We start from the raw sequence: 26,398 nt of genomic DNA on the forward strand, positions 1-26,398 counted from the left end.
GTATTTTGATTTATGTGGGACAGATATGTAATTCTTCACTAATTTTATTCTCAAGGAAACTAATGAGTAATAGAAGCAATTTTCTACTCATTGTGAGATAGTTTTTGACAATTCTAATGACTATTCACAATTCAGGATGTGTTCTATATAAAATATGCATGTGGTCATTATGTGTAGAAAACAGATTTTTCTGCACAGAAAAGAGTATTTCTTGCATGTTTACTGAGCAGAAAATTCCAGCTTCTGCACAAAACAATCACAAGTGATTTTTAGAGAAATTCCTGAATTGCAAAAAAAATCTTGCAGTGCAGGATCGTTCTTGACATGGTTTATAGACACTTGAGAGATATCAGCAACAATTTACTTGGGCGGTTACATGCATGCAACCAAGAGTTACGTATTTGTGACTCTTTTATTTGTATATGTTATGTAGTTATGTAGTTTTGGAGCCCCAGTGGCGAAGTGCGTTAAAGTGCTGAGCTGCTGAACTTGCAGACCGAAAGGTCCCAGGTTCAAACCCCAGGAGCAGGGTGAGCGGCCGCTGTTAGCTCCAGCTTCTGCCAACCTAGCAGTTCAAAAACATGCCAATGTGAGTAGATCAATAGGTACCGCTCCGGCGGGAAGGTAACGGCGCTCCATGCAGTCATGCCGGCCACATGGCCTTGGAGGTGTCTACGGACAATGCCGGCTCTTTGGCTTAGAAATGGAGATGAGCACCAACCCCCAGAGTCAGACATGACTGGACTTAACATCAGGGGAAACCTTTACCTTTAATCCTTATAAAATATAAAAAGAACATGTAAACACATCATTAAAGGGGGTTGACCCTTGTGATCTCTTCCATCTATGATATATTCATTATAATGTATATTTTGGCTGCCTGTTACCAGCATGACTATCCACGAATATTGCAGCTATAATAGGATGAAGCTAAAATCGCCCACCCCCCTCAGTATAACACACTTAGTACATTCATCAGGATCACACTCACTTTCTTATGTTAATCATGCCAGGCTAAGGAAATCAATTTCTATTAGCCATCTGTCTTGCCTTTCATTCCCAGCAGGATTTTTTTTCCAGACGTTTAAGCTCAGTACTAAATACTTTTGGCACACTGTGAAAATTGATCCAGATTCAAGCAAATGTATGACTCATTTGTATAAGCTTAGCAATTTTGACCTCTCCTTTTCCAGTTGCAGATCCCATGGATCCTGAAAAATTCCCCCACTCCACAGCTGGTGGAGCCATCATAAAAGATTTCCTACAACAGTCCACAAAAAGACAATTTTTTAATCCACACCTCTCCTCTTTTTTCTCCCCCTTTTTTTCCTCTTTTTTCTTTTCTTTTTTTTCCTTTTTCTTCTTTTTTTAGTACAATTTTTTTTCCGGACACTTTTCTATCTGACACAATGGTTCCCCCACTTTCAATGTAAATCTTAAAATCATAAATAAAATTTATTTTTAAAAAAGGTTTTCTCACAAAACATGAAGAGCCCATAAAGGAGACAGGAAGAAAATTGCCTATACCCAACTCTGTGTGTATGTTCGCATACAGCGTACGTGTGCTCATGCATGGATCCTAACCAGTATAAAAACAATAAGTAAAATCAATTCATTTATTTTATGAGCTTTAAGGGGACTGCCAATTAAGAATGTTCTTGGGGCAGCTTAAAAGCAAAACACAATAAAAATACAATAATAAAATGTAATAACCAGAACCAGCAAACTGAAGCGTATAATTATATTTTATATGAGTTTATAATTCAGAGCAAGATTTCGAGAGTTCACTTGCTGAAACACTGAGTACGTGTTTTTCTTTTAGGAAATAACATCCATAACTGGCTTGTTCTCTGAGCATCTTGTACGTACTTTGTACATACGTGAGTAGGTTTTAATTCCAAACTGTTATAATATTACATCTGTCCACAGTACGCATAGCAAATTAGTCCATGTTCCATTTCTAATCATCTGGAAGTATGCTCTAATTTGATTAGCTTGCCTGGACTGGTCAGGTAGCTTTAACATAATTTGATCTTCGCATAGGCTTATTCGTCAGAACTGGAAACCAATGGGTTTTCCTTCTCCTTTCTCGTCCAAGCGGGAATTCAATACTCACCAGCAAAGCCTAACTTGGACTGGAATATAGCCCTGGTTTAGCATTCTCCAGAACTATATACTTTAAATCAGTCATAGATCAGGCACCATGGCCTACATCTTGTTAGTCTTAATTGTTCAAGATGACGTTGTTGCCATTATATCATTTTCACAGTGTGCCAGGTGTTACTGACTGGAGCTTTGGATCATCAAATACTGTCCAAGAACCAATGAATATGTAAAATATCAATTATTATTATTATTATTATTATTATTATTATTATTATTATTAGCCTAGAACATCACTCATTTCAGGTAAGAAAAATAGGGTTCCAGATTACATGAACAATAGGGCTCGGGCTGTGGTGCAGGCTGGAGAGCAGCTGCAATGAATCACTGCAATGAATCACTCTGACCAGGAGGTCATGAGTTCGAGGCCCGCTCGGAGCCTATGTTTGTCTTGTCTTTGTTCTATGTTAAAAGGCATTGAATGTTTGCCTATATGTGTAATGTGATCCGCCCTGAGTCCCCTTCGGGGTGAGAAGGGTGGAATATAAATGCTGTAAATAAATAAATAAATTGTATTACCCACAGGGTCCTGAAATGAAACCTTTGTGTAATACATGGGTCTACTGTATATCTGAGGAAGGAGGTAGCTAAACCATCTTTTAGCTATCCTTAAATAGTAAAGGTAAAGGTAAAGGTTTCCCCTGACGTTGTCCAGTCGTGACCGACTCTGGGGGTTGGTACTCATCTCCATTTCTAAGCCGAAGAGCCAGCGTTGTTCAAAGACACCTCCAAGGTCATGTGGCCGGCATGACTGCATGGAGCACTGTTACCTTCCCGCCGGAGCGGTACCTATTGATCTACTCACATTGGCATGTTTTCGAACTGCTAGGTTGGCAGGAGCTGGGGCTAACAGCGGGCACTCATTCCACTCCTGGGGTTTGAACCTGGGACCTTTAACACACTGTGCCATCAGGGGCCCCCATTCTTAACTAACTTCATAAAATTCATAAATCTAGAGTTGACATGAATCTAAAGACTTGAATGGGCATCATTGCAATCAATAATGGCCACTCTCATGCCATGAAAAGCTTCCCTGATGAGTTGGAGTGTGTGAAACTGCAGAAATCCTTTATGTGTTTTTGTTCCATTTTTGTTTTGAATTTTGGGTGCCCCCGTTCTGTTTTTGGGAAGATTCTGACAGATTGGGAAGAAGGTTGTTCAGGTTCATAATTTGGAATCCAGAGTTCCGTTATCATTTTGGGAAAATCTTCCCATAAACAGAACCCGGGGGGGGGGGGGGGGGACCCAAAATTCAAAACAAAAACAGAATGGATTTCTGGCATTTTGCACATGCCTACAGATAAGCAGGTGTTAACAACATAGGAACAAGTCGGGCTAGGATTTTGGTCACTGGGCAAATCTATACAATAGCTCTAAAATGTAAGGTGAGAACTTCCTCACTGTAGAAACAGGAAAATTGATCACAGAAAAAAAGCATTGATCTGCAGAGATATTGAATATACGAATGTAACCATGAACTGCTCTTACCACATAGAGTTTCAAATTATTACTGCCAGATGCTCTCCCAGCATACAAACAGCCCCTAGCCATAGTCATTTGCATAAGTCCTAATGAGATATTCTCCATTTGCAGAATCATTGTTTACATTTGTTTCTGGCTCAAAATGGTGACTAAAATTGATCTGATAACTCTTTAACCCATTTGTAATTCTCCCATGCTGCATTGAATCATATCTTTTCATTGATTTTTTTTTTCATGTGCCTTGAGTGACTTGAGAAACTGCAAGTCGATTCTGGTGTGAGAGAATTGGCCGTCTACAAGGACGTTGCCCAGGGGATGCCTGGATGTTTTGATGTCTTTACTATCTTTGTGGGAGGCTTCTCTCATGTCCCCGCATGGAGCTGGAGCTGATATAGGGAGCTCATCCATGCTCTCCCTGAGTTGGATTCGAACTGGCAACCTTCAGGTCAGCAAGCCAACCTTCAAGCCAGCAGTCCTGCCAGCACAAGGGTTTAACCCACTGTGCCACCCGGGGCAAGAAGATCCAACCAGTCCATCCTCCAGGAAATAATGCCCGGGAAATAATGCCTCACTGGAGGAAAGGATATTGGAGGCAAAGTTGAAGTACTTTGGCCACATCATGAGAAGACAGGAAAGCTTGGAGCAGACAATGATGCTGCGGAAAAAGGAAGGAAAAAGGAAGAGAGGCTGATCAAGGGCAAGATGGATGGATGGTATCCTTGAAGTGACTGGCTTGAACTTGAAGGAACTGGGGGAGGTGACGGCCAACAGGGATCTCTGGCATGGACTGGTCCATGAGGTCACGAAGAGTTGAAAACGACTAAACGAATGAAGAAGAAGAAGCCACAAGGAACTCCTTTTCATTGATGGGAAAACCCATCAATGGTGCCAATATCGCTGTTGTTTAACTATTGTTTCTGGTGCAATTGTTTAATTCCAGTGCATCCTCCATATTCCATATTCCAGCAGATGCAGTAGAAGTGGCCATTCTCCTATTCTCCTTTTCTCTATCTCCAAGCAGGGTGAAACAATATTGCTATACTCTATTCCCCATTTTTTAAAATAAAAAATAGCCATAATTGTGCGACTGAGCTGCTTTGAGGGCAACCAGCACATTTAGATTATGTGACTACGTCAGCACTATGTGAGAAGTGCTGAAACTGCATAAGTGTGGGAACATGCATCACCAAAGTGACACCATAACACTACTGGAGAGAAGGTATGAGATTGATTGTTTCCATACTAAAATATTTCTATTTGCTTGAATTATGCAATTGCTATGAGACAACAGACTGGGATAATAAAGCACTAAATCTTCACTTATTTCATTCCTACAAGCAATTATGTAAAAATGTTAACAATTGCCACCTCACAACAAAAACATAGGATTTTTTAAAAACAGATTTTGAATATGATCTTTTTTTTTTCAATTTTCTGACTTTTTTTCAAAAAATAAAATAAAATCAGAAGGCAATCTGTTCTGATCATGCAATTCGGAATTTCTCTGGATATGCCAATAGCTCCAATAAATACAAGGTTATTCTGTTTCCAAATTTCATGCTTTGCAATTGTCGCTCCCATTTCTGAATCCAGTCATGCTCTAAATACAGTAGAGTCTCACTTATCCAACGTTCTGGATTATCCAACACATTTTTGTAGTCAATGTTTTCAATACTTCATGATATTTTGGTGCTAAATTCGTAAATACAGTAATTACTACATAGCATTACTGTGTACTGAACTACTTTTTCTGACAAAATTGTTGTTAAACATGATGTTTTGGTGCTTAATTTGTAAAATCATAACCTAATTTGATGTGTAATAGGTTTTTCCTTAATCCCTCCTTATTATCCAACATATCCGCTTATCCAACGTTCTGCCAGCCCGTTTATGTTGGCTAAGTGAGACTCTACTGTATACTGAAGTTCCATCCATGCTTTTTATTCATGCGTGACATGTGGCCCATGGTGGTATGGGGTGGGGATTCCTTATTCCCTTTCCCTGTCACCCACTCTGAGAACTTCACATCTCCCTCTATGAGTTTCCCACATACTTGATGGATGCCTTTTTGAAGAAAAAAATGATATACCATTGTACGAAAGTGTTAACACCAAAGCAGTAAAAGAAAAATACATAACACTCACTCTGGTACTTAGAAATATGCAGAGGGAAAGAAGGTCAGAGGAAAATATCTGGAACAGTAAAATGGGAAAATCAAAATTTGCTTCTTCAATTTTATAGTAAGGGTGTGCAAATCCGTTCTGTTTTCGTTCTGTTTGCATTTTGACTTTTGGGTCCCCCCACCACTGTTCTATTTTTGGGAAGATTCCAGAAGATTAGTATTGATCATTTGGAACCCTGAGTTCTGTCTCCATTTTGAGAAGAATTTTCGCAAAAACAGAGCAAGAAGGGGCACCCAAAAACATAATGGAAACAGAGCACATTCTGTGCCATTTTGCACACCTCTATTTTTTAGCCATGATTGGTTGACTCTATGGATACAGATTCTGTGGATATGAAGGAAACGACTGTATACAATTTCAGGATGTGGGGTATATAGGTGTGAGATTGAATGCTCTTCCATGGCGGTGGGGGAGGATCCCATCAAACGCAGAAGGCAAGCAACTCAAGTAGAAAGCCCTATTAGAACTCTCTTGGTCTTTCTTTTTCTCTATGGCAAGAAATCTTTATCCAGAGTAGCATTCCCGTTGTGTCATGGTTGCATAAGATGACACAATGGAGACATTATTCATTTGAATCTGCCATATTTTACTTGGTAATGCGTGCCTCATTCCCTGAATGATCTTATCAAGTAAGAGGTTTTTTTCTCTCTCTCTCCATCCTACTCTCCCATTAAAATAATTATCTTCCCCCTTACCACCCATTCATTACATTAATTTATTGCTGCCCTCAGGAAAGCTAATTTTGAGAATTATCAATTTAAAAAATGAGATGTTCCAGCACATTTTTATTGCTAGCAACCCCCCTCTCAACTCTCTCTCGCTCACACATACACACACACACTTCTGTCTTAGTAGAGTCAGAGAAAGTATCTGCTCTTTACTAACTACCATGGGGACAACTTTCTTGAATTCAGACCTTCTAGATGCTTGAACACTACCGGGGGGTGGGGTGGGATTGGGGTTAAAATGAGCACAAATCATGTTTGTTCCAACTAGTTTGGCCTTTCCAGTTTTCAAAGTGGCCTTCAAAACAGTTGCTTTTAAGGGTCTATAGTGGATCTTTGGTATCCATTGGAATCTGGTTCCAAGAGCATGCCTACTACCCCATAGATCAGGTAAAGGTTTTCCCCTGACGTTAAGTCCAGTCATGTCCGACTCTGGAGGTTGGTGCTCATCTCCATTTCTAGGTCAAAGAGCCGGTGTTGTTCATAGACATCTCCAGGTCATGTGGCCGGCATGACTGCATGGAGCGCCATTACCTTCCCGCCAGAGCGGTACCTATTGATCTACTCACATTTGCATGTTTTCGAACTGCTAGGTTGGCAGGAGCTGGGGCTAACAGCGGGCGCTCATTCCGCTCCTGGGATTTGAACCTGGGACCTTTCAGTCTGCAAGTTCAGCAGCTCAGCGCTTTAACACACTGCGCCACCACCAGTGGCCCTAGCCCATAGATACCAAACACCATTATATACATTGGTGTAGCAAAATGTTGTCCCCTCATATGGCAAAATCCAGGTTTGCTCTTTGGATTTTTTAAAAATAGTTTCAAACCTTGGGTGGTTGAACCCATGGATACAGAATATGTTGATATGTAGGAGTGACTGAATTAAGACATTAAGGACAGGGCATAGTTCTTGAAGTTTTCCTGGTTTCCTTTCCACAAGAGGATATCCTCAGAGACAGATACAATAGCCACGGGACTTGCAAATTAAGTCCATACTTACTTTTTTTTTAATATATATTTTTATTGAAGTTTTACCTTATAAGATAGAGTAAATTAACATTGAAAGAATGAGAACATTTGATTGTATAGAAAGTGGGAAAACTGAGATTTAAAAAGGATCAAAAAGGGAGAGAGAGAAAACCAAAAACCAAAAACAGAGCTAAAATGTCCATATTTATATAAAAAAGAAAAAAAAATCTGAACAAATGGCGATATAAAAATGCAAAGTACTTGGCAAAGAAATACACCAAAAAGCAAAAGCAAAAAGCTCACTGTTTCACAACCTGTTCACAAGCCACCAGCAATTGTGAACTGTAGTTCTTTTTTTTTCTTCATCGTGACCTTTTTTTTTTTAACAGAAGGAAGTTAAACGAGTGGTGAAAATTAAAATTTATAATAGTCAAATTTGAAACCCCCACGTTGAAATGGTCTTTCCTTCTAAAAACCTTTTGAAGGGCTCCCAGACTTTCCTAAACTACTTACTTTGAGAGACCAATCAGAAAAAAAAAACAGGTCAAACAACCTTAAGGTTAGGTAAAGGTTTTCCTCTGACATTAAGTCTAAAGGTTTTCCTCTGACATTAAGTCACCTCCATTTCTAAGCCAAAGAGCCGGCGTTGCCCGTAGACACCTCCTAAGTCATGTGCCGTAACCTTCCCACAGAAGCAGTTCCTATTGATCTATTCACATTTGCATGTTTTCGAACTGCTGGGTTGGCAGAAGCTGGGGCTAATAGCGGGAGCTCACCCCACTCCCTGGATTCAAACCACCGACTTTTCGGTCAGCATGTTCAGCAGCTCAGCGGTTTTACCCACTGCACCACCAGGGGCTCCTTAATAGTAAGATCCAAACAACCTTACTATTTCTCTTTACGAGAACATGGAGTTAAAGAAAAGCTAGTCCTAATCTTCAGCTGAAGTCCAGTGGAGTTTTGGAATGCAAGCAGGTCTACTATTTCTACTTTCTAAATGTCTTGCTAATGAAGAGCTCCCTTTGCCCAGTTTGATGGACTAGAAAGTTTCAGGGGATACTTCAGTCAGCCCAGGAAGCTTAAATTCCCATCAAGCAGATCCAGTTTTCCTGCAACTCCTTTTCCTGTGTCAATTTGAATGCATCAAACTTCTTTTTATGGTTGTTGGATTATTGTTTTATTTTTTCTGTGCCATTTTTATTTTACTTGTCACAACATAGGAAGGTAGTTTTGGCATTGGATTAATTCCTTTCGAACAGTAAATGGTAATTCAACTCTCACTCTCCCAAGTCAAAGTGCATCAGACCAGCTGAATAATACTTTCTGGTCTTCCTCCCCAATGAACAATCTTGGACTGGTCACAGGCTTTGGAGTACACCCTCCTCTTCCATCAGTTTTCCTACCCACCAATCCATGATCCTTCCACTGCCTAGATGCCCCCATATCCCATCCTATATCATCCCTTTTTCCACCTCTGAGGAAGGGATCAATATGCACCTGCTTAATTTTCAGCTACCCCTCTTTCCTGTCTTTCTTTGAGTATGCTCCAAGGGATACAAATGGCTTTCTTACAGCCCATTTTCACCCTCACAATAGCTTTTAGGCCAGGATGATAGTGTATGAAGGCCCAGGAGGACCATCCATCCAGTGGCTTCAGTGAAGACTTCAACCACAACCACCCATGTTCCAGACTGTCACTCTTACTACTACCTAATAGGCTTGATCAATCCATGAAAAATTTGATTCTAAACTCGTTTCAAAACTAGAGGGGGCATTTTTTCGTTTTTGTTGCTAATAATGAATTTGGCCCCCAAAATTTTTCGAAATTAACAAAAATTCGTTATTTTCGAAATTAATTCGTTAATGGCGGACGTGCATGCGCGGTGGCCCAAAAACTGTGATGACTCATGGGCCTTGTAGTCCTGCTTATGACACTGTAATGCCTGATGATGAAGAAAACTTGGGTTTTTTACCTTCCCAGTCTGAACTGGAATCTTCCCAGCCAGATCTTTCCCAGGCAGATCTGGGAACCTTGCACCTGCAAGAGAGTTGTGACCCAGAAGTATGTCAAACAAATCCGGAGCCCACTTCTCCTGTGTTCTCCCGCCATGAGTTTTGTAAACAACAGAGAAGTTTGGAAGCTGCTTCGCGCAGGAGTGCGAGGATAGCAGCCAAGAATTCAGCCAATTAAGTCTGCTTTTTCGTGAGAATCCTTAAGGAGGCAAACATCTGGTCTCAAAGATTAGCTTTCGTTTCTGGTTCCCAGAGAACTGCTTCGGCGGGAAAGTTAGACTCTATATAGGTGATTTACCCGCGAAGTAACTTCGCGGAGTCAATTCGTCAACCTCCGGAGCGAGTTGTGTCTGGACAGCGCGCTCCGTTTCAAGCCTCGCTCCTGCTCAAGCCTTGCCCTGCTTTCCAGCCTTCGCTCCTGTTTCTGCCTTTGTTTACCTACGGACCTTGCTTGTTTCCCAGGACTAAACATTGCCTTGTATCACGGATTTTACCAAGTTTTTCCACGGACCTTGTTCTTGTTCCTTGTTACCTTGTTCCACGTTTTAAGCCTTGTTTCAAGTATCAAGTTATTTCCTAGCCTTGCTCAAGTTTATGGACTAAAGGACCTTGTCATCTCCCCTCACTTTGCCTGGCAAAGTGAGTGTTTCGGTTATTGGATTACAACTTTGAACCTTAATATTTCATATTGAACATCGCTTTTTTGGACTAATTTAGACCTTTCCTGAAAGGTCTGCTTTTGGACTATTTCATATACTTGCTTTTATTAACTTTATATATTCCTTCAATAAAGATATTAGATAGATTCTGGCCCCTGTGTTTGGTTATTGGTGCCTTTGCAGCCTGGGTCCTGACAGTTTGACTCCGCCACCCATAAGCACCAATTAACCAAGGCCAGAATGTCGACCGGAGCCGCGCCGGCTGGGCAGCCGCTCAGCTACACCATCAGCAAAGATGAAGTGGATCGCATCCGTGACAGACTCAACGCGCAGGATGGAGAAATAAAAGGATTGAGAGAGCGCGGAGTCCGCCTCCCGGCCATGGCGTTGCCAACTAAGTTTTCTGGAGAAGCTTCCAAGGTCCAAGTTTTCCGCCGCCAGTGCCAGGCTTACCTAGAGGCCCGTGCCGCCGAGTTTCCCCAAGAAGACATCAAGGTGGCGTGGGTTTACAGCCTTCTAGACGGACCAGCGGCCAGCTGGGCGACGGCCCTATTCGATCAAGCCTCTTCCCACCTAAGAACAGCGCAACGCTTCTTGGATCACCTTAAGGAGACCTGGGGAATCGAGGACAATTTGGAGGCAGCCGGCCATAAACTCCGGCGCCTCTTTCAAGGAGACAGACCCATGTCTCAGTACATAGCTGAGTTCCGAGTGCTGGCCCACAGCACCGGCTGGAACGATGTAGCCCTCAGGGGACAATTTCGGGAGGGTCTCAACATTGAAATGCTGGAAGAAATCTCCAAGGTGGACCCTCCCCAGTCCCTCGAAGCACTCATTGACCAATGTTTACGGGCTGAAGTCTTGATTGCCAACAGGAAACAATGGGTACGTGGTCAGAGCGGTAGAGCTGGGGCAAAACCCCCCGCTCCCGCCAGCGTCCAGCCGCGTCCAGTGTGGAGACCCCCACCACCAACCCCATACCCCAGAGGGAGCGAGGAGGTGCCGATGCAGTTGGGCAACGTGCGACCCAGGTTAGATGCCGCCGAGAAGGCCCGTCGCCAACGCTTAAATCTCTGCTGGTATTGCGGAAATGGGGGCCACTTCGCCAGAGAGTGTCCAGCCAAAGGGAAGCCCGCCGCCCGTCTTGCGGCGGCGTCCTCCACGGAGACGAAGGCGTCTGAGGCGGCTGGCACACAGCCGGCGGGGGAAGCCAACGACCGGGCGTAGAGAGGCTCGCCAACCCGGTCAGGAAACCCATTCAAGAGCCGCCAACCGGAGTCCTGTTCCTTCTAGTGGTCACCTTGTGGTCAGCAAAAAGGGGACCCGTCATGATCCACGCCATGATAGACTCCGGAGCCACCAACAACTTCATTGACAGAGAGTATGCCGACTCTCTGGGATTACAATATCATGACTTCAAGAATGCCCGTGTGGTGCAAGCCATAGACGGCCGCCCCCTCAAGACGGGGCCCGTAAGCCAGTGGTCAGAACCCACCAGGATGTGGATAAGGGAACATATGGAAGAGATTTCTTTCTTTGTTACCGAGGTTCCCCATTTCCCTGTGATTTTGGGAATCCCGTGGCTGACTCTCCACGACCCAAGCATCTCCTGGTCCAACAGAGAACTACAGTTTGCTTCAAAGTACTGCCAAAACCATTGCCTCGTAGCCAAGGTCTGCCATGCCACAGAGACCGAGCCCATCATCACCCTGCCCAAGAAGTACTCCGAGTATTGGGATGTATTCAATGAAAAAGAAGCCGAGAAATTACCCCCACATAGACCTTATGACTGTGCCATTGACTTGGTGGAGGGGGCCCCGATCCCGCGAGGGCACCTATACTCCCTGACTGAACCGGAGCAAGAAGCTCTCAGGGAATTCATAGAGACAAACCTTCGCAAGGGATTCATCAGACCCTCTCAATCCCCAGCCGCCTCCCCAGTGATGTTTGTGAAGAAGAAGTCAGGGGAATTACGCTTGGTGGTGGACTATAGAGCATTGAACAATATCACCAAGCGGAACAGTTATCCCCTGCCCTTAATCTCGGATCTACTGGACCGACTTCGAGGAGCCAAGGTCTACACCAAGCTGGATCTTCGAGGGGCTTATAATCTAGTTCGCATCAGAGAAGGGGACGAGTGGAAGACTGCCTTTCAGACTAAATTCGGATTATTCGAGTCCCGAGTTATGAATTATGGATTATGCGGAGCCCCCGCAACGTTCCAGCATTTTGTCAATGATATTTTTCAGGACTATCTAGATCGGTTCTTGATAATCTACCTGGACGATTTTTTGGTGTTTTCTAGATCACAATCAGAACATGAGAACCACGTCAAAATGGTGTTACAACGTTTGCGAGATCATGGACTTTATGCCAAGTTGGAAAAATGCGCTTTCGATCTACAAGAGGTAGATTTCCTTGGTTACCGTATCTCGCCTCTAGGGCTCTCCATGGATCCAGCCAAGGTTTCAGCAGTATTGGAATGGCGGGCGCCAACTAACAAGAAAGAGGTGCAGCGTTTCTTGGGGTTCGCGAACTATTACCGCAAGTTCATTCCAGATTTTGCCCGCTGGTCTGACCCAATCACTAGCTGCATCCGTGGAAAACAGCCCTTCCGCTGGACTGATCAAGCAGAGAAAGGGTTCCAGCAACTAAAGAAATTATTCACGTCCCAGCCAATTCTACAGCACCCAGATCCTGGAACCCCTTTTGTTGTGCAAGCGGACGCCTCGGATGTGGCAATTGGGGCTGTACTCTTACAACCGGTGGGAGACCACCTTCATCCCTGTGCCTTTTACTCCCGTCAACTAACCACACCAGAGAGAAATTACACCATTTGGGAAAAGGAACTACTGGCCATAAAGGCAGCCTTTGAAACTTGGAGACATTGGCTAGAAGGGGCCAAATTTCCCATTGAAGTCCACACTGATCATCGAAATCTAGAACATCTAAGAACTGCCCGCAAACTAAATCAGAGGCAGCAACGTTGGGCTTTATTCTTTGAACGTTTCAACTTCCAGATCCATTATGTGACCCCAGCCCAAACCAAGCAAGCAGACGCCCTGTCACGTAAACCGGAATACGCTGCAGGACGCAAGGAGACCTTTGAATCCCAACTACTACAACCCGAGAACTTTGCCACGCTCACAGTGGGGAACACCAAATCCACTCCCATTGGTTCAACTTCCTCTACTCCAGGACCCATCTGTGCTCAAGAAATCAGGGCTAGTCAGCAAGCAGATGCCTGGGCGCAGGACCAACTTCGTCAAGGTCTGCATTTTCCCTTTTCGCTTAAAGATGGACTGCTTTGCTATAGAAATCATGTTTATATCCCACCCGGACCGGGCAGGGAAAAAGCGCTTCGTCTGTGTCATGACTGCAAACCAGCAGGGCATTTCGGACTATTTAAAACCATGCATCTGATCCTAAGGGATTTTTGGTGGCCCAAGATCCGCAAAGATGTGGAAAAATATGTCAACACCTGCCCAGTATGCCAGCGCTCCAAGATAAGAAGGGAGAAACCCTCAGGGCTTCTACATCCCCTTCCTACCCCATCTCGCCCATGGGAAATAATTTCTGCGGATTTCATCACTGACCTACCACCTTCCTGTGGATTCACCACGATCCTAGTGGTGGTGGACCTTTTCACCAAGTTAGCCCATTTCATACCCTGTGAAGGTCTCCCCACGGCCAAAGAGACTGCAGATCTATTCCTTCAACATGTTTTCAGACTACATGGATTGCCCAAGAGTTTAGTCACAGACCGTGGATCTCAATTCACCTCTCGTTTTTGGAAGGCACTACAAAAACTATTGGGCATAGACTCTCGCTTATCTTCAGCTCATCATCCTCAAACAGATGGGCAAACGGAGCGCACCAATGCCACCTTGGAGCAGTATCTTCGCTGTTATGTAAACTACCAACAGGACAATTGGGCTTCTCTGTTACCACTGTCAGAGTTTGCTTATAACAATGGAGTTCAAGCTTCTACAAAAGAAACGCCGTTCTTTGCAAACTACGGCTTCCACCCACGTTTCTTTCCCCCTGTCATTGAAACTTCAGAAGTTCCCGCAGCAGAGGATTGGCTGCAGGAACTCACAGCGGTACAACAACTTTTGCTCCAGCAACTGGACCAAGCCAAGGAGGACTATAAACGCCACGCTGACAAACATCGCCAGCCGGGCCCCGAAATCAAGGTAGGAGATCGGGTTTTCCTGTCCACTCGCTTTCTGCCCTCCCACCGCCCTTGCCGGAAGTTAGATGCCCGTTTCATTGGCCCCTATCCAGTGGTGGCGCAATTAAACCCCGTGACTTTCAAACTCCAACTTCCGCGTTCAATGCGCATCCACCCAGTGTTCCACCGTTCCCTGCTCCTTCCGGCGGATGGTGTGCGTCCTGATACAGACCAACCGGCTCCCCCTCCTGTTTTGATGAATGGGGAGGAGGAGTTCGAGGTTGAGGACATTTTAGATTCTCGCTTTCACCGCCGCCGCCTGCAATATCTCATTGACTGGGTGGGTTTTGGCCCTGAGGAGCGCTCTTGGGAAGACGCCTCCACAGTTCACGCTCCTGATCTAACCCGTCGCTTTCATCAGACCTATCCCACCAAACCGCGGCCTCGCGCTTCGGGGAGAGAGTCCCAGTTTGGGAGGGGCCCTGAGGAGGGGGATAGTGTGATGACTCATGGGCCTTGTAGTCCTGCTTATGACACTGTAATGCCTGATGATGAAGAAAACTTGGGTTTTTTACCTTCCCAGTCTGAACTGGAATCTTCCCAGCCAGATCTTTCCCAGGCAGATCTGGGAACCTTGCACCTGCAAGAGAGTTGTGACCCAGAAGTATGTCAAACAAATCCGGAGCCCACTTCTCCTGTGTTCTCCCGCCATGAGTTTTGTAAACAACAGAGAAGTTTGGAAGCTGCTTCGCGCAGGAGTGCGAGGATAGCAGCCAAGAATTCAGCCAATTAAGTCTGCTTTTTCGTGAGAATCCTTAAGGAGGCAAACATCTGGTCTCAAAGATTAGCTTTCGTTTCTGGTTCCCAGAGAACTGCTTCGGCGGGAAAGTTAGACTCTATATAGGTGATTTACCCGCGAAGTAACTTCGCGGAGTCAATTCGTCAACCTCCGGAGCGAGTTGTGTCTGGACAGCGCGCTCCGTTTCAAGCCTCGCTCCTGCTCAAGCCTTGCCCTGCTTTCCAGCCTTCGCTCCTGTTTCTGCCTTTGTTTACCTACGGACCTTGCTTGTTTCCCAGGACTAAACATTGCCTTGTATCACGGATTTTACCAAGTTTTTCCACGGACCTTGTTCTTGTTCCTTGTTACCTTGTTCCACGTTTTAAGCCTTGTTTCAAGTATCAAGTTATTTCCTAGCCTTGCTCAAGTTTATGGACTAAAGGACCTTGTCATCTCCCCTCACTTTGCCTGGCAAAGTGAGTGTTTCGGTTATTGGATTACAACTTTGAACCTTAATATTTCATATTGAACATCGCTTTTTTGGACTAATTTAGACCTTTCCTGAAAGGTCTGCTTTTGGACTATTTCATATACTTGCTTTTATTAACTTTATATATTCCTTCAATAAAGATATTAGATAGATTCTGGCCCCTGTGTTTGGTTATTGGTGCCTTTGCAGCCTGGGTCCTGACAAAAACAGCCCGAAGGGGGGGGGGACTTAGGGGGCTCTCCCGCCCTCATTTTTTGAGTGATCTTCTTCAAACTTGGTACAGTGGTAGAACACATTTAACACTGATAGCTCACCAAAATGTGGAACGTTTCCCTTATCCTCTGATTTTTGGCAAATTTTCATAGCTTTTATAATAAACCATTTTTTAATAATTGCAGAAATCTGTTCCTGGTTTGAAAGTCTTATTTCCTGTTAAATTGGGTTGTCTTTACTGTGAAAGTCATTGCTCTACTTCAGAAACTTTGTTTTTGTGGCTGAAACTTTGTTAAATTGGTGTAGTCCCCGGCTGAGACACAAGCAGCCCCGCTTCTGTTTGAGAGCGGTGAAGGGACAAAGGCACCCCCTTCTTTCCCCAAAAGGAGTTGTATTTTGTACAGGGAAGTATGGGATATGCAACTCTTTCCCAAACTTGGCTTAGGATTATCAGGAAGCGTCCCCGGCTGAGACACAAGCAGCCCCGCTTGTGTTTGAGAGCGGTGAAGGGACAAAGGCACCCCCTTCTTTCCCCAAAAGGAGTTGTATTTTGTACAGGGAAGTATGGGATATGCAACTCTTTCCCAAACTTGGCTTAGGATTATCAGAAAGCGTCCCCGGCTGAGACACAAGCAGCCCCGCTTGTGTTTGAGAGCAGTGAAGGGACAAAGGCACCCCCTTCTTTCCCCAAAAGGAGTTGTATTTTGTACAGGGAAGTATGGGATATGCAACTCTTTCCCAAACTTGGCTTAGGATTATGAGGAAGCGTCCCCGGCTGAGACACAAGCAGCCCCGCTTGTGTTTGAGAGCAGTGAAGGGACAAAGACACCCCCTCTTCTTTCCCCAAAAGGAGTTGTATTTTGTACAGGGAAGTATGGGATATGCAACTCTTTCCCAAACTTGGCTTAGGATTATCAGGAAGCGTCCCCGGCTGAGACACAAGCAGCCCCGCTTGTGTTTGAGACTGGGGAAGGGACAAAGGCACCCCCCTTCTTTCCCCAAAAGGAGTTGTATTTTGTACAGGGAAGTATGGGATATGCAACTCTTTCCCAAACTTGGCTTAGGATTATCAGGAAGCGTCCCTGGCTCGGATCCCTTGTTTCCAAAAACACTTTTGCGTGGAAAAAAGAAAGGAGAAAGCCCACCCCGCCCGCAAGGAAAAAAACACCCACAGGACAGCCCTTTGCAAAAACAAAAGAAAAAGAAAGACCCAACTAACACACACCACCCAAACTCAGCCAGCCACCCCACCTTTTCTCCCGGTCTTCACACAGCCATGCTGTGACGCAGCAATCTTTCCTGCCTGCCAGTGCCTGCACCAAAATCTCCCTTCCACCCTCTCCAAAATTCCCAGTGCGACTGAGCCACGAGGCGTGTGCACGCTGTTTTCATTCAGGACGTCCTACCAGCCCCTCCCCCTGGTTAAACGTGCTCTCTGATTGGCTACAAGGTGCAAACAACATGCTAGATTGCCCCAGTGGACTTAAACAAGTTTGGATGATTTGCCAAAGCATTTTTTAAAAACGAAAAAAAAGGCGCCATAACGGAAAACGGCCAATCGCGGTTCGAAACCGCGATATCCAGGCGTGTGGACAACCAAGGTTCGATATTGCTTCAAAACAAACGAAAATAACGAATCAATAACGGTAAACGGGGAAAACGAATTATTTGAGCAAGCCTACTACCTAACATTGCATTTCTTTTTCATTCTACTCTAAATCCTGATTGCTATTTATACATTTCCAGAGTAGAGGAATGTTTGTGGATCTCTACACCTTAAAGCAGAGGAAATGGGGGGAAAAGATGAGGCAAAGCATCACAGTTTGATGGTGGCATTTACATCAATAGAGTAATGTATTCAAGTTTGGAGTGATCTGAAGGAGAAATTAGTCAGTTTGCCTTCTGTGGAGTTTAAGAGCTAATTATTATTTCTAAATATGTATCTGTTCATATGCATTAACACATGCAAATGTGTGGCTCTTCATTTTCCTTTTAGTGTTGGCCGTTACATAGCAGGACCAGCCAGATTCATCTCTATATGCTTTGAACTAAAAGGTAAAGGTTTCCCCTGACGTTAAGTCCAGTCATGTCCGACTCTGGGGGTTGGTGCTCATCTCCATTTCTAAGCTGAAGAGCTGTCATTGTCCGTAGACACCTGCAAGATCATGTGGCCGGCATGACTGCATGGAGCGCCATTACCTTCCTGCCGGAGCGGTACCTATTGATCTACTCACATTGGCATGTTTTCGAACCGCTAGGTTGGCAGAAGCTGGAGCAACAGCGGGCGCTCACTCCGCTCCCGGGATTTGAACCCTGGGACCTTTCAGTTTGAACTACAACACTCATAATCTCCCACCATTGTTTAGGGTGGCTAGGACTGGTAGGCCAACTTGTCTGGAAGGTGCCAGGTTGTGCAGAATTGCATTATTCAGGTACAGAGAACCACAATGGGATGGGAACTAGTTTTCTCATCTAAAATGTCTATTCAGTCAGAAATTTGAACTAAATTATGCTGGCTTCATAATTCAGTTACAGTAGAGTCTCACTTATCCAACATAAACGGGCCGGCAGAACGTTGGATAAGTGAATATGTTGGATAATAAGGAGGGATTAAGGAAAAGCGTATTAAACATCAAATTAGGTTATGATTTTACAAATTAAGCACCAAAACATCATGTTATACAACAAATTTGACAAAAAAGTAGTTCAATACACAGTAAAGCTATGTAGTAATTACTGTATTTACGAATTTAGCACCAAAATATCACGATATATTGAAAACATTGACTACAAAAATGTGTTGGATAATCCAGAATGTTGGATAAGCGAGTGTTGGATAAGTGAGACTCTACTGTATTTCCAGTATCAACTATTCAAAGAAGAAAATGTGATTTCCTATCCTTCCCTACCAGGGATACAAGTCCTGACTTTGTTCTTATGCTGCCAATAAGAAAATAAGAAATATTTTTCCTTGTCTCCCATCCCCCATCCCCACTCACACATGCAAATTGATTTTTATTATTTTTAATTGATTTCTCATTTATTATATTTCTCTAAGTGCCAAAATAAAAGCTCCCACAGTGGTTGTTAAAAAGTGGTAACATTGGAGAGGTTACTTTTGTGCTTCCTCTGCTCAGCTACACAACAGGGAAAGACAAGTCTGTATAGAAACTTTCAGTAAAAAAATGCAGAAAACATAACAGTAAGAAAAAGACCTCAGTGTCATGCTCTGATGCTGGAGGCAAAAACTTTTGTGAGCTTTGGAAAACACTCAGCAAACTGTCTCCATGTGTCAATATCACCCTATCTCAATCAAAATCTCACCTACTGCGAGGTGGGTTTTTTTCTCACTTTCACATTCCTATTTTCCACTTACTGTGCTTGCTTTCTTGTTTATTTCTACAGTTCCTAACCCAGTCCTCTGCTCAGTCATCTTTTCAAGGTGATGGGTCTGAGGAAGCTCTCTTTCCATGTTCAAAGAGCAGACAGAAAGTCTTTCCAAGCTAGAACACATGCCAAGTACAACTGGAAGTGAAGCCTTTCATATGAAAGTCTTCCAAAACTCAAAATAAAATAAAGTTTAGTTACATAAGAAGAAATGGCAATGAAGAGACAACGTATTACATATCTATGAAAACAGCACGATGATTGTGGCATTTACTCCTACTCAAGCAATCTCCAAGAAGGAACATGACAGCTTACCACATAAGCCTATCTCCGTTTCAGCAGACATATTGAGGACTTAGCAAGGATAAGAAGCTGGTAAATCTACACCGAGGTGAGGAATGTCCAGCCATCCAGATGTTTTGGACTAAAGCTCCCACGAGCCTCACCCAACATGGTCAATTTTGAGGAACTATGGTGAGCATAAATCAAACACCTGGAGGGTCAACGTCCCACAGCCATCCTCAATAGATCCCATGAAGCATGAAACAGAAAAAAAACATATGTCTCCACAAGTTCTATTAGATTTGGAATCAGATATAACAGAGCAGCATTTTGCAGGATTCCACCTAAATATTCTCCCTGTTTTTCTTTTGCACTGGGTTGAAAAACTGAGATGAAGGTAGAGGTTCCCCACTGACAATTATGCACAATTTTCCGTATAATTCACATTTATTTACATGCTTGTACCTAACTTCTGTGTTTCCCACCATTGTCTAATCCAGGGGTCCCCAAACTTTTTAAGCAGGGGGCCAGTTCACAATCCTTCGGACCGTTGGAGGGCCGGGCTATAGTTGGCCACCGAGCAATAATAATAATAATTAATAATAATAATAGTAATAATAATAATAATAACAGCAATAATAATAAAAAGAGAGTTGGAAGAGACCCTTTGGGCCATTGAGTCCAATCCCCTTCTGCCTTTGTGTACCAAAAGCACAAGCAAAGCACCCCTGACAGATGGCCACCCAGCCTCAATGTTAATAATAATAATAATAATAATAATAATAATAATAATAATAGCAATAATAATTTAAAAAGGGTTGGAAGAGACCCTTTGGGCCATTGAGTCCAATCCCCTTCTGCCTTTGTGAACCGAAAACACAAGCAAAGCACCCCTGACAGATGGCCACCCAGCCTCAATGTTAATAATAATAATAATAATAATAATAATAATAATAATAATAATAATAATAATAATAATAAATAAAGAGGGTTGGAAGACACACCTTGTGCCATTAAGTCCAACCCCCATCTGCCTCTGTGCACCAAAAGCACAAGCAAAGCACCCCTGACAGATGGCCACCCAGCCTTAATGTCAATAATAATAATAATAATAATAGGGGTTGTAAGAGAAGAAGAAACCCCTTGGGTCATTTAGCCCAACCCCCTTATGCCCTTGTGCCATGGGGGCCGGATGAATGGCTTCGATGGGCCGCATCCGGCCCCCAGGCCTTAGTTTGGGGACCCCGGTCTAATCCATGTTTATGCATACTTCTTTTTTTATTTTATTTTTTCTTTAGCCGAACACACAATAACAATTCCCATTTTCAAACATGTCCATTGTTATTTGTGCATATTAGTTCTTTGAAAATGTCTCATGAGTTTTGCAACTATCTGAGTTCATATAATCATACGATTGGAAGAGACCACAAGAGCATACAATACAACCCCCTGCCATGCAGGAATACACAATCAAAGCACTCCCGACACATGGCCACCAACATCTGTTTAAAACCCTCCAGAGAAGGCTCCACCACACTCCACGGCAGCAGCTTATTCCACTGTTGCCCAGCTTTTACCATCAAGAGCTTTTTCCGAATACAGTAGAGTCTCACTTATCGAACAAAAACAGGCCGGCAGAATGTTGGATAAGCGAATATGTTGGATAATAAGGAGGGATTAAGGAAAAGTCTATTAAACCTCAAATTAGGTTATGATTTTACAAATTAAGCACCAAAACATCATGTTATACAACAAATTTGACAGAAAAGGTAGTTCAATACGCAGTAATGCTATGTAGTAATTACTGTATTTACAAATTTAACACCAAAATATCACAATGTATTGAAAACATTGACTACAAAAATGCATTGGATAATCCAGAACGTTGGATAAGCAAATGTTGGATAAGTGAGACTCTACTGTATTTAGGTAAAATCTCTTTTCCTCTAATTTCTTAAAATCTAAGATGTGTGTCTGACATATCCAAGAAAATAGGTTGGGAGGGAGAAGTTAGAAACTACATAGTGATTGTGAATATGAAGCAGCTACAAATATACAACTCTATATTACACATTCATGACTGCAATAGTCAGTGACAGCCTGAATTTCAGCCTACCATTTTGTTTCCTTGTTATTTTTTCCATAGTGACTCATATATCTATAATATTATTTCCCCTTATATCGTACTTGCTAATTTCAGGCATGACAACAAAATAATGCCACTTCCACTGTAACCTCTGAAGGTGAATTTTCAGGAGGAAAACAAAATATGATTAGGTTAGATGAATATATTGTTCTTTGCAAGTATACTCACCAATCTTTGTCTTTCTTAACATGTACAGTGTTCCCTCACTACTTTGCAGTTCACTTTTTGCAGATTGGTTGTTTCACGATTTTCAATAAACTCTAAAAGACTATTAGTAATCATAAAAAATTACAATTTAGAGCATAAGGAAGGGAGGAAGGAGAAGCCGAAGGGAGAGAAAAGGAGCCCAAGCGGCAACGGGAGGAGAAGGAGGCGATTTATTAACACACAATTGGTTGATAAAGACTTAAAATAATGTGTACCTACTAAAATAATGTATAAATATTAAAATAAATATAGTGTCCCTACTTTGCGGATTTTCACTTATTGCGGGTGGTCCTGGAACCTAACCACCACGATAAGTGTGGGAACACTGTATATTAAAATAAATCTAGCAACTCTTTGACTTTGATGATGGTATGAAATAGTTACATTTTAGTGAAACTATTTTCCACCAAACTCTAGCTGTTACTCTTGAAGGCACATATTTTTCATGACACTAAAAATGTACATATGTATAAAAGATTTGGTGTAAGATGCTCACCCATACACCAGAAACTGGTTTGAGAAAAATACAAAGTTACTTAGACAATGATTAATTACTGTTGAAAACTTTTTCTATATTTTTCTACCAAATTGTTTCTTCTCTCCATCTTTTATCTCACTTGCTGCTGCCTCTTCCTTTTTTTCTTAAGTAGCTCATGAGCATTCTGTTCAATCAAAGCAGGTATAAAAATATAATCTTCTGATTAACAAAATCCGCAAAACAGTTGAAGATTCTACAAGGTGGAATCAAAATCTTTATTACATATTCAACAGGATGATTGCTCCCAAAATAATCTCATCCCTCTTATTAGCCTCTCTGGGGAAAGATCTTGATTGCAGGAAAATTGTTCCTCAATGGCCTCCCACCACTTGCAAGTATCACTTCCCAAGGGGGTAATTATCACACCCCCAACATCAGTCTCCTTCCACCCTTTTCTTCCTGATCAACACTTTTGTGTTCAGAACTGAAATCTCAGTCTTGCTCACGCTATTTTGACCTGAGAGCAAACTAGGTAGAGAATGCATATGTCTTGCAAATACAAATTCGGCATATATACATACATACATATTCAGTAGCTAGACCTATCTTTTGATGACCAATCACAAAATAAAAATATGTTAAATACTGAGGAGGAAAAGCACAAATTGCAACAAACGTTCTTTTACCACTTGATAAAGTACATCTTTTAAACATGAGCTCAACATATGATATAGTGTCAACATTGAAGAAGGCAGTATCAGAAGATCATGAGTCACTGGACTTTATTATCCAAAACTACCATCTCACAACATTTGTGTGATTACAGATTTCCAGTAAGTTATCAGGATGATCACCCCTGCTGTCACACGTCTCCATTGGCCCATGGTCATGACTCTTATTAGGAAGGTAACTATGCCCTCCACTTCTATGATATTCTGGGACTGACAGCTAAGGGAAGGACATTTTGAATCCTCAGGCAAAGAGCTCCTCTGTATCTTTGAACAAACTACAAATTCAACCATTTCACATGATTTTACCATGGCAGAATCATGGTGCTGTCATTCTGTAGTGTAAAAGGGTTTCTGCTATGTGAAACTATGCTTCCCACCTAGAGCCATGTGAAGGAATTCTACTCAGCATCAACTGAAATTCCTAACTGACTCGCAACTTGTACACACAGGAATGGGAGACACGCATCAAAGAACATAAAACCACATTGTTGGGAATATTTTTCTTTATTTTCATGTGTACTTAATTGGGTCTTTGACTAAGATTGTCAAATCTCACATCCTATTCATTTTGAATCACATCTTCCAGGAGTGCTACATTAAGAGTTTTAGGTCAGTGAAAACATTTTTTGTTTCACCTAGCTGTCTGTGATCTGGAACTGTTCCTCAGAAAACTCAATCACTGCTGTTATGTTGTTCTTTTAGCAATGTCCTTTGGAGGAATGGCTGTTGTGATGTTTTGTGGATATTTTTGTTATTTCAAATTTTTTTTAATGATTCTTGCATTGGAAAGCAGTGCATCAAAATATCAGATAATTAAAGACAGACAAGTGCTAAGAGCTTGAATTGTTGACAACATTGTGAATTGCCCTGAGTCCCCTTCGAGGTTGAGAAGGGCGGTACAGTAGTCTCACTTATCCAACATAAATGGGCCGGCAGAACGTTGGATAAGCAAATATGTTGGATAATAAGGAGAGATTAAGAAAAAGCCTATTAAACATCAAAATAGGTTATGATTTTACAAATTAAGCACCAAAACATCATGTTAGACAACAAATCTGACAGAAAAAGTAGTTCATTACACATTAATGCTATGTAGTAATTACCGTATTTACGAATTTAGCACCAAAATATCACAATGCATTGAAAACATTGACTACAAAAATGTGTTGGATAATCCAGAACGTTGGATAAGTGAGTCTTGGATAAGTGAGACTCTACTGTATATAAATACCGCAAATCATAACAATAAGTAGACCAATGATCCAGTTTGGTTATAAATGGAAGATCTATGTTCTATTGTTCTTTATTTGAGAAGGACCTCATCAGATGAAGTGGGGGAAACGGAGAAAGTGGGGGTGGGGGATGGAGGGAACCATCTTAATTTGTTCCCTCTCATCTTTTCCTGTCTTCAGGGATGGTTAGCCACCCCAAATGCTTACCGTGCCTTTCCTTTTCTTCTCCCTACTTTCCCCCATGGCACTCCATTTCCTAAGTACATAGAAATGGAGCCTGAAGACTGTCTGATGAGGTCCCAAGCACTATACTGCATACACTACACTGGGGGTCATGCATACATGGCCAAAATAAGTGGACTCACTGCAGGGAGCCTACAAACCCCATAGCTAGATTCACAGCAGAAGCATTGCAATTCCATTAGTGTGGGTCAAGCAAGATATGGAGAATTACTGGAGTTTCAGATGTGTGGATATCTGGACCTGGACCAATCCACTGTCCACACTTCCAACAGACCCACTACTGCATCACTGTGAACAAACATCTCCCCTTATAGGCTTGCTGGTGATGAACTTCAGTATGGGTTTTTTAATCATTTAATTAAAAATGCATATAGTTTTCAGACTACATGCATCTGTTGAGCACCGATGTACCAGAAAGCATAATGTTATACAGATAATTAGGTGTTATTAGGGGCCTCTGGTGGCACAGTGTGTTAAAGCGCTGAGCTGCTGAACTTGCAGACCAAAAGGTCACAGGTTCAAATGCGGGGAGCAGAGTGAGCGCCCGCTATTAGCTCCAGCTTCTGCCAACCTAGCAGTTCGAAAACATGCCAATGTGAGTAGATCAATAGGTACCACTCCGGCGGGAAGGTAACGGCTTTCCATGCAGTCATGCCGGCCACATGACCTTGGAGATGTCTATGGACAACACCGGCTCTTCGGTTTAGAAATGGAGATGAGCACCAACCTCTAGAATCAGATACAACTGGACTTAACATCAGGGGAAACTTTTACCTTTACCTTAAACAGGCATAAAAATAAAATAAACATATACATTAAAAACCATGAAGTTAAAAACATTAAAAACCAATTATTTAAACCACACAATCCAAAATTATAATCCAGGAGCCATTCCGGTTGTAATTGCACTTATTCTGTATTACTTATTGCACTGAATTTACTGTCCGAAGGTTTGGTCCCACACCCACATTTTTAGTTTCTTTCTAAAGATCAGGAGGGAGGGGGATGAACTGATTTCTCTGGGGAGGAAGTTTCATAGCCAAGGGGCTACCACTGAGAAGGCCCCTTCTCTCGTCCCCAACAACTGCACCTGTGAAGGAGGCAGAACTGAGAGTAAGGCCTCCCCAAAAGATCGTAACCTCCGAGGTGGTTAATAGAGAGAAATACATTTGGACAGGTAAGCTGGGCAGAACCATTTAAGACTTTATAGGCTAAAGTCAGCACTTTGAATTGTGCACGGTAGCAGACTGGCAGTCAGTGGAGCTGACGTAACAGGGGCGTGTGTTCCCTGTATGCCACTCCAGTGATGAATCTGGCTGCTGTCTGTTGGACAACTTGAAGCTTCCAAAGAGTCTTCAAAGGCAATCCTACATAGAGCGTGTTGCTGTAATCTATTCAGGATGTAACAAGAGCATGGACCACCATGGCTTCTCAAGAGACTTCCTTTTACTGTTTACTGAGATAAAGGCTTTTTGAACTTCTGTTGACATTTATCCCAGTCGGCATCTTTGACTAGCATTTTGACCTTTACAAAATGTTTTACCCTCCCATTACCTTGGTTTCTTTAGTTTCGTATCCTAAGCATACAATTCAGACTAATGGCGAAGAAGAAAGAGAAATTTGTGTTGTCGAAGGCTTTCATGGCCAGGATCACAGGGTTGTTGTATGTCTTTCGTGCTGTGTGGCCATGTTCCAGAAGTATTCTCTCCTAACGTTTCGCTCACATCTATGGCAGCCATCCTCAGAGGTTGTGAGGCATGGAGAAACTAGGCAAGCTAACTAGGGTGATTATCTGCAACATTCACACTGGCTTCCAACTGACAAAGGACTTTTTCACACCCTGG

At 42.7% G+C, this 26,398-nt stretch overlaps 1 protein-coding gene and 1 long non-coding RNA gene across 3 annotated transcripts in view; both read right to left on the minus strand.

Moving 5' to 3' along the window:
• Nucleotides 1–26,398, minus strand: part of pde1a (phosphodiesterase 1A) — a 241,411-nt gene that overhangs the window by 190,949 nt on the left and 24,064 nt on the right. The window lies entirely within an intron of this gene.
• On the minus strand, nt 1,173–24,427 carry LOC134293964 (uncharacterized). The gene is made up of 2 exons (XR_010000928.1): nt 17,534–24,427; nt 1,173–9,231 (listed from the first exon to the last, which is right to left on the minus strand). It is a non-coding gene; the product is annotated as an uncharacterized LOC134293964 (long non-coding RNA).

This window comes from Anolis carolinensis, chromosome 1 (assembly GCF_035594765.1).
Source record: "Anolis carolinensis isolate JA03-04 chromosome 1, rAnoCar3.1.pri, whole genome shotgun sequence".
Lineage (NCBI taxonomy): Eukaryota > Metazoa > Chordata > Lepidosauria > Squamata > Dactyloidae > Anolis > Anolis carolinensis.